Source organism: Thermobia domestica, chromosome 9, assembly GCF_964235325.1.
Source record: "Thermobia domestica chromosome 9, izTheDome1.hap1.1, whole genome shotgun sequence".
In the NCBI taxonomy this organism is placed as follows: Eukaryota; Metazoa; Arthropoda; class Insecta; order Zygentoma; family Lepismatidae; genus Thermobia; species Thermobia domestica.
The window spans coordinates 31,985,083-32,000,562 of NC_137462.1; the positions used below are offsets into that span (position 1 = coordinate 31,985,083).

At 37.1% G+C, this 15,480-nt stretch overlaps 1 protein-coding gene across 1 annotated transcript in view; it reads right to left on the reverse strand.

Annotated features, from left to right (window-relative positions):
* The window catches only part of LOC145694528 (superoxide dismutase [Cu-Zn]-like), a 78,295-nt gene extending 65,161 nt beyond the window's left edge, over positions 1 to 13,134 (reverse strand). Inside the window, exon 1 of the mRNA XM_081770843.1 lies at positions 12,833 to 13,134. The gene's annotated coding sequence lies outside the window, so the exon portion shown is untranslated. The remainder of the gene's footprint in view (positions 1 to 12,832) is intronic.
* Positions 13,135 to 15,480: the final 2,346 nt, after the last annotated feature.

Here is a 15,480-nt window from a genome sequence, read left to right on the forward strand (position 1 = left end):
AGCGATGATGTCACAATCTTAAAGAGTCTTCAATCCCGGCGAAATTAAAATACCGCTAATTTTACATTAATTATGTGATATCTTCAAATAGATAAAAAGATAATCGAAATATGGAACAAGAGCGCCCTAGACAATATTATTTTGCGTGAGATACCGTTATCACAAGTCACCTAGTGGTTTTATGTTTTCAGCTGTTTAGAAACGCGAAAATAAATGCCGATTTTCAAAATGGCTCGAAATCGAAAGCAGATAAGTGAGTCGTGATAACGGTTTCTCATGTAAAATGATATTGTCTAGGGCGCCCTTGTTCCACATTTCGATTATCTTTTATCTATTTGAAGATATCACATAATTAATGTAAAATTAGTGGTATTTTAATTTCGCCGGGATGAAGACTCTTAAGAGTATGTGTACTCCAGGAGGGTGTCCGGTATTTCCAATTTTAAAAAGTTGGCAACCCTATCAACAGCTAATATAGCATCAATTTCCAAGTCACGTTATCAGTAACGCATACACTAATGTTTTCTTTTGAAGTCTTTTGAAAATTTTTATCTTCCCAATAGAGCTTGACCAGCAACTAGTTTGTTACATAATTGCAAGACTATATTTCAAGTACACACAACGGTCGTGAAGAACATGAATGACGTAATACACGGTAATGATCATCTTGAATTCCAACTACTTTAAATATTTCGATCTTAACGTGTATCTTCAAAAGGTAAAATGTCATTTTTGGAGAAACATTGCCTAATTTCTTCTGAATTATGTGAATCCGCAGCAGACTAATATTCTTGAAATGTGAAAGATGCTTATTTCTTTCTAGTTGAATGCTAATACTTTGTATATAAACTTGGGTCACTTTTCCTGGTGGACAGAATCATGGCTATTTTAAATTTCTTCCCCGAGGTTACCTATCTCTAAGGACGATAGAAGTAGGTCAGGCATGATTCACTTGCTTCGTACAGTAGAAGGTCATTCAGCTAATAGTATGGTATGATTTTTTTATTTTTTCGCTTACGGGCAAAGTTTTGCAGCCTTCGTCGTTATTCGTAGGTTATTCAAAGATTTAATGTTTAGACTATAATCCAGTCATTTTCTAGATATGACCTAAACTAATATTGATTATCTGGCGCCGCCCCTTCGTAAAACCCTGCATACTTCTTCTCCCTCGTTGGTCATACATGTTATTCTGTTTGTCCTCTTCTGCAATTTCACATACAGCATTGATTTCTCAAATTGTTCATAATAATAATAATAATAATAATAATAATAATAATAATAATAATAATAATAAACCATATTCTTACTAATTCAAGGTGACCAGACGTCCCGTTTTAGCCGGGACAGTCCCTTTTTTCCAACCGTTGTCCCGTTTTTTTCTGATTCTCGAACGGGACGCCTAAATGTCCCGTTTTTAAGTAAAAATGACCTAGGTGTCTCGTAATTATTATTCAAAATATAAATCATCAATGGAAATTATACTCTCTTCCGTACCAACACTCGTTGCCAAGGTTTAGCCGTGTCTAGAACTTCTGAATTTTCAAATGGGAATTGAGTGTTCGTGGTTCAAGTGGGAGTTCTGAGTGTTCAACTAGTTAAAAGAATTGTTGGGTAGAACTTGCAATCGGGAACCATTATTTGTTGTGTGGTACACGTAAAGTTAGAAACGGTGTGTTATCACTCTTACTTGTGTATTTTGTAAATTGAGAACACTGCTGAGTCCCAAAATGCAATCTGGAAGTCAGATATCCCCCCCCCTCCCCCGTAGCCGATTTGTATGCGTCCCGTTTTCGCAAGTGAAAATTCTGGTCACCTTGTACTAATTTATATTTCCAGCAACACTTCTGCACACCCTTGCAATGCAGTATTATTTTTACCAGCATTGTTCTTAATGAAATCGCAGTTCTTAAATCTTATTCTACATGTAGTTTGTATTTACCTAGGTATCAAATAGGAGGCAATTTGCAAGTTGTAAGATGTCATTATCTTTTACTCCTTTCTCAATAAGAGTCCTTATCTTTGAAAATGCGTACGTTTTGACCTCACCACTGTGTTGGGCACACAAGAACACCCCCTGATACTAAAAATGAAGCATCTCTTTAAAGAAAATTGGTAACTTCAAATTTTTCGCAAAATCTGTTTAATTCCGAAGTTTTGACACTCGTAATTCGAACACACTTGCGATCGAGAATGTCTCCGATTGCCTAATTGCTTCATATGTAGTAAAAAGGAATCAATTGAGCATAGTATCGATATGATGTCAGAGTAACACATCGCGACCTTCCCTAGTTAGTAGGTGATCAAAAGCACAATGAAATCCGATGGTTATGTTGTTAACTGTGTAAGTATTACAAGCGTCTTACATTCAACAGGCGCCACTGACATTCTCGCTTCAGAGAACAAAATACAAAGCAATCATCTTTCAGGCAATTAGAAAGCAAGAGCATCACAAATAACCTTGAAAAACGAGTAAATATGGATGAAAACTATATATATATATATATATATATATATATATATATATATATATATATATATATATATATATATATATATATATATATATATATATATCCTTAAAATTAAGGAAGTGGGTTGTGAGAGCTATAATTGAGTTTGCAACATTGATGCGCTTGTTAGCTTACCTTGATTCCGAAACAAGGATTAATATTACGTAACAATATTCTTTCTTTCTAGACGTATTAACTCATTCCTCCTATTTCAATTTCCTTGAACTTAAATTTTTAATATGATGAGCTAACACAAAACTCAGCAGCAAACACAGCATTTTAAACTTTAGTTTAAAAAAATGTTTAAATTATTATTATATGCAACTACACCCGTGTCGGCAGGTTGCCCCAATAGTGCAGTCATTTTCAACTTCCCAATGTGTGACGTGGGAGAATGCAGGCAACAAGGGGGGGGGACAGAGAGAAACGCCATGATAGCATTAAAAAAAACATGGACTCATAAGTCTAAAACCAGGTTGCCAATTTACAAGAATCTTGTAGCTGTCATAAGAAAAAAATATTGCAACCCTACAATATTTCCCCATGTAAACATAATCTTGAAAGGGACATACATTTTTTTTTTTTTTTTTTCATCTTGCACGGAAAACCATGTACAAACTTTCTGGGTCAGCTTGCTTGCTACCTGCTATCGCCCTCCCGCCGGCATAAAGGATTAAAAAAAAAAAAAAAGTTTCGCCGCTTCCGAAACAACGAATTCTTTGGGACGGGGAGGGGAAGCGCGCCAAAATACACGTTTTTAATGAGGAGGTTCACTATTTGTCCACTAGAGTGCAGTGCTGCATGAGTGGAGATATCTTTTTTGCTTTTAGAAAGTTGTAATGTGTAAACAGTAAATAGAAAGATCGGATTGCAAGATTTTTTAATGACAGCTAGAAGATTCTTGTAAAGTAGCAACCTAGCTTTGAAGATACGATTCTATCTCCATTGTTGTTACTGGTTGAAACCGGAATTCATATTTTAACCACTGCTGCATTCAAGATCGAATCCCCATAGTACAGTCATTTCCCATATCCATAGAACAGTTGGATTTTTACTCAAGTAGGATCTAGATTACACGTACGGTTCGTCTTAGGGAAATATATTTTGTTTCAGGTGATGAAACAGCAGCAGTGCAGAACTTTAAATTAATTTCAGTTCTTTCGGAAATGGTACGGCGAGTGCTTCACTAGTTAAATTGAGGGAACAAAAATGAAATGAAATTAGATTTTCGAGTTTTACGTCCCACGATTATGCCGGCTAGGCTAAAGGAGACGGTGATGATGAGAAATTAATGAAACGGTGGGATGAAGAAAGTGGGAGGAAACTGAAGAACCTCGAGAAAAGTTATGCACACGGTTTCTGTCCACCACAAAACTCACTTGGCGCGAGCTAGGATCGAATCAAGGAACTCCACACACCAGAGGTAAACGCTCTACCACTGAAAATTGAGGGAGCAATATTTGATACAAATTTAAAGCCTTTAGAAATCTACATTATTTGTAGAGTCCTTAGTACTGTAGATTTTACTGAAATGAGCTTAGATCACATATTCATTTCATTTAAGAGATTTTTTTTTTTCATGCTTCATTTACTCATGTTTGTATCATTTCATATGGCGTAAGAAAGTTTTATGAAGTGGGGCCCCCTCCAACAAGCGAGAGCTTAAGAGTCCCTATCACTGCGAAATTAAAATACCGCTAATTTTACAGTAATTACGTGATATCTTCAGGTAGATAAAAGATAATCAAAAAGTGGATCAAGACCTCCCTAGACGATGTTATTTTGATTGACGTACCGTTATCACGAGTCACCTAGTAGCTTTACGTTTGCAGTTATTTAGAGACGCGAAAATAAATGCCGATTTTCTAAATGTCTGGAAATCGAAAGCAGATAAATGAGTCATGATAACGGTATCTCAAGCAGAATAATATTGTCTAGGGAGGTCTTGTTCCACTTTTCGATTATCTTTTGTCTATTTGAAGATATCACATAATTACTATAAAATTAGCGGTATTTTAATTTCGCAGTGATGAGGCCTCTTAAATGGGCGAATCCTCCCCTAGTTTCAAAAGTTCTGCCATTGCTACAACGTGTTATTTTCTGACCACTCGCGAGCTTCATGAACGCTGCTAAGTACGTACGCACAGAGGGAAAAATATGGAGTAAACAGGGATATATATGATGACGTAAACATTGTGCAACTACTCGTATAATACAATATTTATTCTCAAATGTCAAGTTTTAAAAGCGTAATGGAGTTTTTCGATCCAGAATATTGCTTGTTTTCTTGTGTAACACAAAATAATCTCCATGGAGACACTTCCGGAAGTAAATATGCAGGGTACTGCCTCTCTTTTCTGTCCTCTTTTAGATTCTTTTGTAGCAAATTGATTATTTCGTGAGCGAAAATAGTCAATAACTCCTGTATTTGTTTATGAACCATATGCGACGCATTGTAGACGTAAACAGTGTAATAGCTGGCATAAGACATGTTGAACAATAGTGCATGTCCATTAGACTGAATATTCTATTTAAAAAAATACAAAAAACTCGCTATGTATTACTACATCGAGAAATCTTTTCACTTGTTGGAAAAAGCATAATATTTTGCTATCTCAAATCTTCCCTACACAACTAAAATAGAACAATCAGAAAGCCTAGTTGATGGGCAAGAGCATACATTCCCATTAGCTAAATTACATGCGCGTGAGGTTTGTTCAGAACCTGCTAAGATAGTTTCTCATGCAGAAAATGCATTGGGCAACTAACACGCTAGGAACAGTAAAAACTTACATAGTTGCGTGATAGGTCAATTTAAATTCCACATCTTTCTTTTTATATACAAATTAATGCAATTTCTGTGACTGATTTTTCGTATAGACAGAACTTCTTCAAACGTGCTAAAGTTCAGCGATGGAACAAGTCACCGTGTTACTCGAGTCATGGCTTTTGACCAGGTCATCCGAATTTGGTTATCGCTTCGCATATCCGGTAATCCGGAAGCAGAAAAAAAATCAGCTTTGCAATATTACTCCAAAAACAAGACTTTTGTCCGGGTCTGGGTGTCGTTTCTCAGATCCGGTAACCCGGGAGTAGCCAAAAAAAAAAAATCAACTCTGCAATATTACTCCAAAAACAAGACTTTTGTCCGGGTTATCCGGGTCTGGGTATCGTTTTTCAGATCCGGTAACATGGGAGCAGCCAAAGAAATATGCTCTGCAATATTACACCAAAAGCAAGACCTTTGTCCGAGTCATGCGGCTTTGGATGTCGTTTCTCAAATCCGGTAGCCCGAAAGCAGACAAAAAATCAGTTCTGCAATATTACTCCCCTTGTTTGTCCGGGACATGCGGGTCTGGGTGTCATTCTTCAGATCCGGTAACACGGAATCCGCCAAAGAAATCAGTTCTGCAATATTACTCGACAAACAAGACTTTTGTCTGGGTCTGGGTGTCGTTTCTCTGATCCGGTAACCCGGAAGCAGCCCAAAAATTAGCACTGCAATATTACTCCAAAACTTTAAGGGGTTAATGATCACATACTATTTGAACATTAATTTGTTTTATATGACATTTCTGAGTCGAGATATCATGTCTTGAATATCTCAGATATTATTTTTTTTATTTATTCGTCTTCTCATACGGAAAAAAATAATACAATGGTTTTGCGAACATAGATTATACAAAAAGAACACTGTTTGGGCTCAGTAGCATCTTTTATATTCTAAACGATAAAATTTACAGGTTCGCTCGATTGAACTTTGACGATTCACCACTAAAAAAAGAGCATGTAATATATCTTTCTGTGATTCTGACCCGTTTATTGTTAAACCTTGTAGTTATCTTTCAGTGCAATGTTGTGGCATACAAGGACGTACACAAGCAAGAAAGAAAATACAGTCAAAATTATATAGTGTTTTCGGAAAACTCCGCCCAAAGAAAATCACCTCCAAAATTAATTTATCCCTTGTAATTTCTCTATAAGAAATGACTTATGTCATACGTGTATGTTGGACTTATTAGTGAGAAATTTGTTTATAAAATAGTAATAAAATAGAACGAGTCGTGTTTTATCCCCTCTAAAAAAAACTCATCCCAAGAGTAAACTAAGCTCTTATGGATAGTCTGATTGAGGTGATTTATGCAACATTATACGAATATTAATGAAATATTTACTTATGAAATAAGAACAGAATTACCTAAGTTGTTTTTGAGAAAGTAGTCTGAAAAAAAATACCCTCAGGAATAAACTACCCTTCGTAGATCTTTTCAAGACAAATGAGTTGATGTAATATTATCAGATTATTAATGAAATATTTAATTATGAAATATGATATAAATCGCCTGAGTCGCTTTTGAGAAAATCGCACAAAAAGAACACCCGAATAATATACTACCTCTCTTGCGTTTTTTTTTTCAAAACAAATGAGTTATGTGTGCCATTTTGTCAGTTTATTAATGGAATATTTATTTATGAATTATGAACAAAATCATCTGAGTCCTTTCTAAGAAAATTATCCGAAACAAAAAACAAAAAACAAAAAAAAAAAGCACCCAAGAATAAATTTCCTCCTCATACATTCTTTGAGGGCAAATGAGTTATGACATATTGTCAGGTTTATAATTAAATATTTACCAAAATATGAATAAAATTGCCTGAGTCATTTTTGAGATATTCGTCCAAAAAAAACCTCTAGGTGGAGTCCCGCTAATCCGAACTAATTGGGACCGAACACTGTTCGGATTAGCCAGAATAACAGTAAAGTCGCGGTTTGAAGAGGGTGAACGGATCTATTGAGTTGTAATACATAGCGTATAGTATTTCAAAACACGTTTTCCGACTACAGTATATGTACTGTACTGGGAAAATGTTAAAAATGCTGTAAAAACGTGATACCTTTATTCTATTTCAAAGTTTGTGTAATTGTTGTAATGTGGCTTAAGGCCTAAATACAGGTATTAAAGAAAAAACTGAATTTAACGAAAGTTCATTTTCTACGGAAACATGCATCCATTTTCATCCTTTTAGTTATTAATTCCCTAAAACTATTTTCGCTAAAAAAAAAAATAAAATAAAATAAAATAAAAAACTCCGGGACCTGTTTAAATTAACCAGATGTTCGGATTAAACGTATACGGATTATCGGGACTCCACTGTACAACTCGGACATTCTTTCACAGGACAAATGAGTTATACCATATTATCAAGCAATTAATGAAATATTTATTTATAAAATTTAAACAAAATCGCGAGAGTCATTTTTGAGAAAATCGTCCTAAAAATCACCCCCAAGATTAAATTACCCCTTCTCGATTTTTTCCAGGGAAATGCCTTATATCACAGTATGGGGTTGTCATTGAAATATTGATTTATAAAATACAGCATAGGGCTATATAAATAAAATCGTTAAAGAGTCGGTTTCAAGAAAATCGATTTTTTTCATTTAAAAAAATCCCTTCGAAAATAAAATTCTATAGAAAGAAAATTCGAAAACCCCGCTAAGAAATTACATAGAAACCTTAAATTTAAAATTTGGTCTCAATATGTTAGACGATATGGCTTCTAGGCTTAGGATTGGGAAATAGATTTCTGGGTTTTCGGCATCTATAGGCATGTTAGCCCGTCACTAGGATTAGGAATTAGATTTCTGGGCTTCGGCATCTATAGGCATGTTAGCCCGTCACTAGGATTAGGATTAGAAATTAGATTTCTGGACTTTCGGCATCTATGGCCATGTTAGCCCGTCACTAGGATTAGGATTAGGAATTAGATTTATGGGCTTTCGGCATCTATGGCCATGTTAGCCCGTCACTAGGATTAGGATTAGAAATTAGATTTCTGGACTTTCGGCATCTATGGCCATGTTAGGCCGTCACTAGGATTAGGATTAGGAATTAGATTTCTGGGCTTGCGGCATCTATGGCCATGTTAGCCCGTCACTAGGATTAGGATTAGAAATTAGATTTCTGGTCTTTCGGCATCTATGGTCATGTTAGCCCGCCACTAGGATTAGGATTAGGAATTCGATTTCTGGGCTTTCGGCATCTATGGCCATGTTAGCCCGTCACTAGGATTAGGATTAGGAATTCGATTTCTGGACTTTCGGCATCTATGGCCATGTTAGCCCGTCACTAGGATTAGGATTAGGAATTCGATTTCTGGACTTTCGGCATCTATGGCCATGTTAGCCCGTCACTAGGATTAGGATTAGGAATTAGATTTCTGGGCTTGCGGCATCTATGGCCATGTTAGCCCGTCACTAGGATTAGGATTAGAAATTAGATTTCTGGTCTTTCGGCATCTATGGTCATGTTAGCCCGCCACTAGGATTAGGATTAGGAATTCGATTTCTGGGCTTTCGGCATCTATGGCCATGTTAGCCCGTCACTAGGATTAGGATTAGGAATTCGATTTCTGGACTTTCGGCATCTATGGCCATGTTAGCCCGTCACTAGGATTAGGATTAGGAATTAGATTTCTGGGCTTTCGGCATCTATGGCCATGTTAGCCCGTCACTAGGATTAGGATTAGGAATTAGATTTCTGGGCTTTCGGCATCTATGGCCATGTTAGCCCGTCACTAGGATTAGGATTAGGAATTAAACATCTGGGCTTTCGGCATCTATGGCCATGTTAGCCCGTCACGTATGAGGGATGACGTCCTATCTCTCGGCGATCACACTATCTGAGGAAAGGGGGGAGGAAGGAAGAGGCCTAGCACCTGTATGTTAGGTATCATCAAGGCATTTGTCTGGTGCGAATGAGGAAAACCGAGGAAAACCTCACTCTGAATGATTGGCCTGATAAAGCTGTTACACTTTTCCGACTGTCTCCACCGGGAATAGAAGCCGGGACCGCTCGCACCAAAGGCTAGAGAGTTAGCAACTACGCTACGCGGGGCCACGGTATGCCCTCTAGGCGAGGAGACATATCAGGACGATCGGAGAGACAGATGTCGAAAAGTCACTTTTTCGATATTCATGGACCAAGAAACGTGTAAATACGTTGAAATTTCGATTTTTTTTAAAAAACTCTATAATCACTGTACTATCTTCTCCCCTTTCATCGCTGGAAAGTTAAGAAAAAAAAAAGAGAGACAAATCTGGATACAATAATAGCTGCCAGATCATCATAAATAAACATAGATCTAGTTCTTCGGTACTTAAGCTATATAGTTAATGACTATTTGCTTCACGGCAACGATAAAAGCGTGACAAGGGCTCTATGGGAAGCGCCTAGGGATTTAGCTTGAATGCGCTGTGTAAGTAGATCAATTTTGTCCATTACAAGCTTCAGGTGCATTGCACGCCATCACTTTGAAGAAGCAAGATAAGCTTCCAGATAACTTCTGATTTTTTTTTTTTTTTTTAAGTATTATTTTGTTACATATATTCCGTTTGGAAGGATTGAATTGTTTATTTTCATCTTGTTATGTAGTAATAAACATTTGCACCTGCTGATTTCTTTATTTTACCATATATTTACACCAGTGGCGTATTTATGAGGTTTGCGGGCTTAAGCCCCCCCCCCGAAATCTTACTTACTATAGTAAATTAAATGAAATATCTTGCAGAATTTAGACATTCCCAGGCAAAGCCCCCCCGAAACAAAATCGTAAATATGCCACTGATCCACACATTCAATTGTTTTGAGCTGGAAAATCTTCAAGTTCTATGTCCGACGGTTATGCCGGCTAGGCTAACTGTAAGTAGATGGTATGATGAGAAATGAAGGAAATAATGGAATGAAAAAAGTGTGAGAACCCCGAGAAACCCCCCTCACACGGTGTTTGTCCAGCACAAGATACTTGGCACGAGCTGGGATCGAACCGAGGACACCATGCTACCAGAGGTGAACGCTCTACCACTGAGCCATCGCGGCCCTTATTGTTTTGAGCTGGTTTCGTTCCTCTGAGTAATGAAACAGGAGCTCATAAGCATGGAAAGTCACATTACTCATCAGAAGCGATAAAGTGGGTCAAACCACGCCCTTTTTCAAGAAACGATGAAATGGGAAGCGATGTAATGGGAGGGACCCCTCAAACACTGTTTTAGTATTGTATGATTCATAGAATAAAAATCATAAATTGATCATTTACCAACGTTTAAAGGTACGCAAGTCATTAGAGAACACAATATACTCTAATAATGAATATGGTTCATACACGGACGTCTCTGGTGGAGGGCCAGGGGGACGCGTCCCCCAATATTTTGAAGTAGAAAATATTCCATATTCTACTCTAATTTAATTTATTTAATAACGACAAAATAACATATAAATAATAATTATATTTATTTGGAATATAATATTCAGGCTGTAAAATTATTATAACAGAGTTCTTGATATAATTCAGGGGTCTGTGGAGGTAAGCAGAAAGGTAACAAATAGAATCGAAGTTAATAAACAGGTTGTGCTAGGTACTACCATTTAAATCTCCTTCTTTGATGTCCCCCTCCCCCAATTTTACATGCCAGAAACACCAGTGGGTTTATATGTTGTTATATTATAACTTACGTGGATCTTTCGTGAAATCGAAGAATTTCTAATAACTTCTAGATGAAATTGAGAAAGAAAAAAAAAAAGAAAATTTTTGTAAAATTTACAAAAATTTCGATACAAGACGGGAAATAAGGATAAGTCTCTTGGCGAGGCTGGGATCGAACCAGGAACTCTACGCGCCAGAGGTGAACGTTCTACCAGCGAGTCTATACTGCGTTCTTACGTTTCCTTCCACATTCTCATTTCTCCAATTCATTCATAACTTTATTTACTTTCATCAATATCCGTCTCCTTTACCCCATAGATCGCTAAATTTAAAAAATACCTTCATTTCATATTCCAATTATTCTTTATAGAAAGGCACCGTCGGTACATTGTTTCGGTACATAATATTAAAAACGGGCTCGATAGCTCAGTGGTAGAGCGTTCACCTCCGGTGCTTGGGGTCCCTGGTTCGATCCCAGCTCGCGCCGCGTGAACCTTGTGGTGGACAAACACCGTGTGCACGACTTTTCTCGGGGTTCTCCTACTTTCTTCATTCCACCATGTCATTCATTTCTCATTATCACAGTCTCCACTAGCCTAACCGGCATAATCATAGGACGTAAAACTCAAAGATTTCATTTCATTTTTCTCAGTGGTACAGACCACAGCAAAAAACCTGCAACATGAGCATGTAAGTTTATTGTGAAACTACGCCTAACAGCACAGGGAATCAGCATAACGTCTACGTGGCACGAATCACACCAGGAGAAACTTTGGCACCCTCCCCTGCACACTTATTTTGGAACAAAATACTTCGTCGTTTTACAATACACTTACATGCTCATGTTGCAGGTTTTTTTTTTTTTTTTTTTGCTGCGGACTGTACAGCGCTTATCTTTTGTGTAAGAGTACTGGTTTGATCCCAGACTATGAGAGTTTGTGGTGGACAACATCGTGTCCGTGAGTTATCTCGTTTACACCCACACTTTCATTCCACCAGCCTTCGAAAATCACTCATCTTTGTTAATCTTCGTTAGCCTACAGTACAGGGCACAATCGTGAGATGTTAAATGAAAGATTTCGTTCCTTTCCTGAATAGACTAAATCTCAGAAAGATACCGCCGGTGCGTCGAATTATCTACCGTTTGAAAAACACCGAGTATTTTACAAAGAGAACTGTCACGTTACATAGGCCTATAGTAAATAATCATTTCTCAATAACCAGCGGTGGCTCAGTGGTACAGCGTTCACCTCTGGTGCATAACTCTGGAGTCCTTGGTTCGATCCCACCTCGCGCCAAGTGAACTTTATGGTGGACAAACACCGTGTGCGTGGGTTTCCTCGGGGTTTTCCCGTTTCCTTTCCTTTTTTTCATTCCACCATTTCGTTCATTTCTCATCATCACCGTCTCCTTTAGTCTAACCGGCGACGTAAAACTTAAAGATTTCATTCCATTGTTATTTCTCACTAAGAAACAAAGTCTTAATCTGTAGAAATGAAATAACATCTTTAGCTAATTGTCCCACGATTATACTCTTTGATTAGACAGAAACGATTGATAAAATGCACCTGATTGATAGAATAAAACTCAAACGATGCAGGTTAATCCCGAAGAGAAAAGATCATTGACCCGATGTTTTGCTGGGATTAAAGCATGAGCCCTTCACACGAGAGGTTAGCGCCGTACCACTCATCTTTAGGCATAAAATTTATCTTAATAATTCTTTCTTTAAAAAAGTAAGAAAAAAAGCTAAAATCCAATATAAATCTTGTGAATAAACAGTCCAAAGAAAGACATATCCCATATACACATCTGTTAAGAATTGTCAAAAAACTTACCGCAAAGAAAATAAAAACAACTGAAAACTATAGTTGCGTTTGTACTTCAATTTGCTGTAGACAGACACTGCCTTAATCACACAGTGAGCACACACAACCAACTAAACGAATCGCGAGTACTCAACTACTGCTGTACGAAGTAAGAACTCGTCATACACGCTCACATATCACAACAAATCACTTTCACTTTTCCAGATCGTGTCGAACCAGTTCACACTTCTTCCCCCAAGCGTACGTGCAAGGCTACGAGAATTCTATTCTACGACAAAATCGTCTGCTGTGACTTTATGGAAGTGGGAGCGTCTACGAAACCGCGACCGCACCATCCTACTGGCGGGTTGCGTAACTAAGTTTGTCAGTGTTGCTAATTCTACACAAAACCACAGCGCTAAGAAAGAAAGAGAGAGAAAAAGAAAAAAAATGTATGAAGCTTGTAAACAGCTCCACTGTAGGTAAACCAGGAATATCCGCAAGGAGAAGTAAGGAAGGAGATGATGCAAACTGATAAACATCAAATCAGTTACCATAGTACAATTTATTATTATTATTATTATTATTATTATTATTATTATTATTATTATTATTATTATTATTATTATTATTATTATTATTATTATTAAGTATTCTGCCACGGCAGGTTCTGGACTAATGAACTTATTTCATTTTATTTTATTTTGCTTTTAATTTTAGATTTGGACCTGGAAATGTTTCTTCCACGCTTCTCTATCTTCAGTTTCCTCTTTTAACTTCCAATATTTTCTTCTATTTTTCAAATTATCGATAAATTGTTCTTCTTCTTCCTATTCCTCGTTTTCCTTCCACCCTTCCTTCTATGGCGGTATGAAGAAGACAATTTCTTCGCAATATGTGTCCAATCCAATTGGCCTTCCTACGAAGGATGCTAGCTAGAAGTGTCCTCTTCTATCCTATCCGTTTTAAAACAGCGTCAATCCATACGAAGTGATCCAGTGTAGGTTGCTCGACCATCTCCGAAAATTATAAAAGTTTGAGTGTGACGAACCTTGTGTATGAGGAGCTCAATAACACTATTCACGTTGTCGTAAGTACAAGTGTTCCTGAATGGCGGCCATCTTTGTTATCGGTGGAGTGCCGATTTTTGTATTTGCAAGCGTTTACGAAAACTACAGTTGCTCATGACGTACGAATCAGACGAACACCAAACAAAAATGAATGTTTACAGGAGAAACTGAGGTACGCGAAGAATATATACTCTTGCTTCTAAATAAATATGCAGGGTTGCAAACCAACACATGAAATCACCAGAAAAATACAGAAATTTATACTTTTAAAGGGGCTGTATTTTGAAATGGCATAAAGTGAAGGGTTCATAAGTTTTGTGCTGAATGCTATTGCATTTAAAGAGTCTGCGCAAATATCACAGCTATGGCACAGGGATGTAGTGAGGTGTATACGGTAATATACAACGTATACCCACCTAAAATTTTACTGTAGTCCAGCGTATACTCACCTTAAATTGAATGAAATAATGAGCGTATATTGTGGTGCATATACGCCAAGTAGTCTTGCGTATACACCATACTTTTAAAAACGATCGAGTGTATACCTACCAAAAAAATTCTTGCATTACACCACTGTGCTGGCATCGCAAATTTATTGGGATCCGAAAGTTGAAGTTTCTGATTTTGATGCCGTTTTTGGGACGTAATATCTCAGGAGGGGAAAGTACTTAAAAAAAAAAAAATACTGCTTAAGCCACAAAGTAATTCTGTATGTGAATAATCCATTGCAAAAAAAAATCATGACTGTTGACTGATATTACATGGAGATAAAAGTGAGAACATGGTAAAAACGCGAAGAAAGCACGTGTGTGACGATGGTCGTAGCCCGGAAAAATTTAAATGTTTCGATATGTTACATGCTAAATCTCAAAAACTACGCATTGTGCAGCAATTAGCCTCGCTTTTGTTTGTATTTAGTTGTGCAAAAGCTTGCGAGTGGCGTTTGTTCCATCTTTCTAGCTCCATGATCCTTGTCATTCTATATAGTGAGGAGGTTAGCTCCTACTTGCACACACGACACCCATCGTCGAACTGGACCACAGTATTGAGGCACTTAATGTATCAGCAAAGTATTCGTTAACTGGGATTGGATATTTACTGTACCATTGAAACACCGTGTCATCTTGAAAATAAATCTATTTAATTTTGTCTATTACACTTAGATATTGGTGATCAGGACCGGACCTAGCAATTTGCCGTCCCGTGTAATGGCATTGTTTGCCATCCCCTTTCTCCAGGAAGAACAAATCTTAAAACCTACGATTTTAAGTACGCTACCCCATCATGAACAACGATGGGAAGAGAAAGCACACTTGCACTCACAAAGGCCTATACACTACAAATACAATATCATTGTGTCTGTTTTCTCTTTAAATAATAATCTATTATGTTAGTGAAAGATAGAGCAAACACACCTGCAGAAGACAATTATAATCCTTTTTTATAGAATCCAATATCGAGCTTTAATTTAAATATATCAGTTTGCAATTCCAGTGCAACTAGCTTTTTTTTTTATCTCTATTTCTTGATTTTCCTTCTACATCTGTTAAAAAAAAACTTGTTTCCACCTTCAATCATAAGGAACTTGTTTGTGACAAACAGTACACT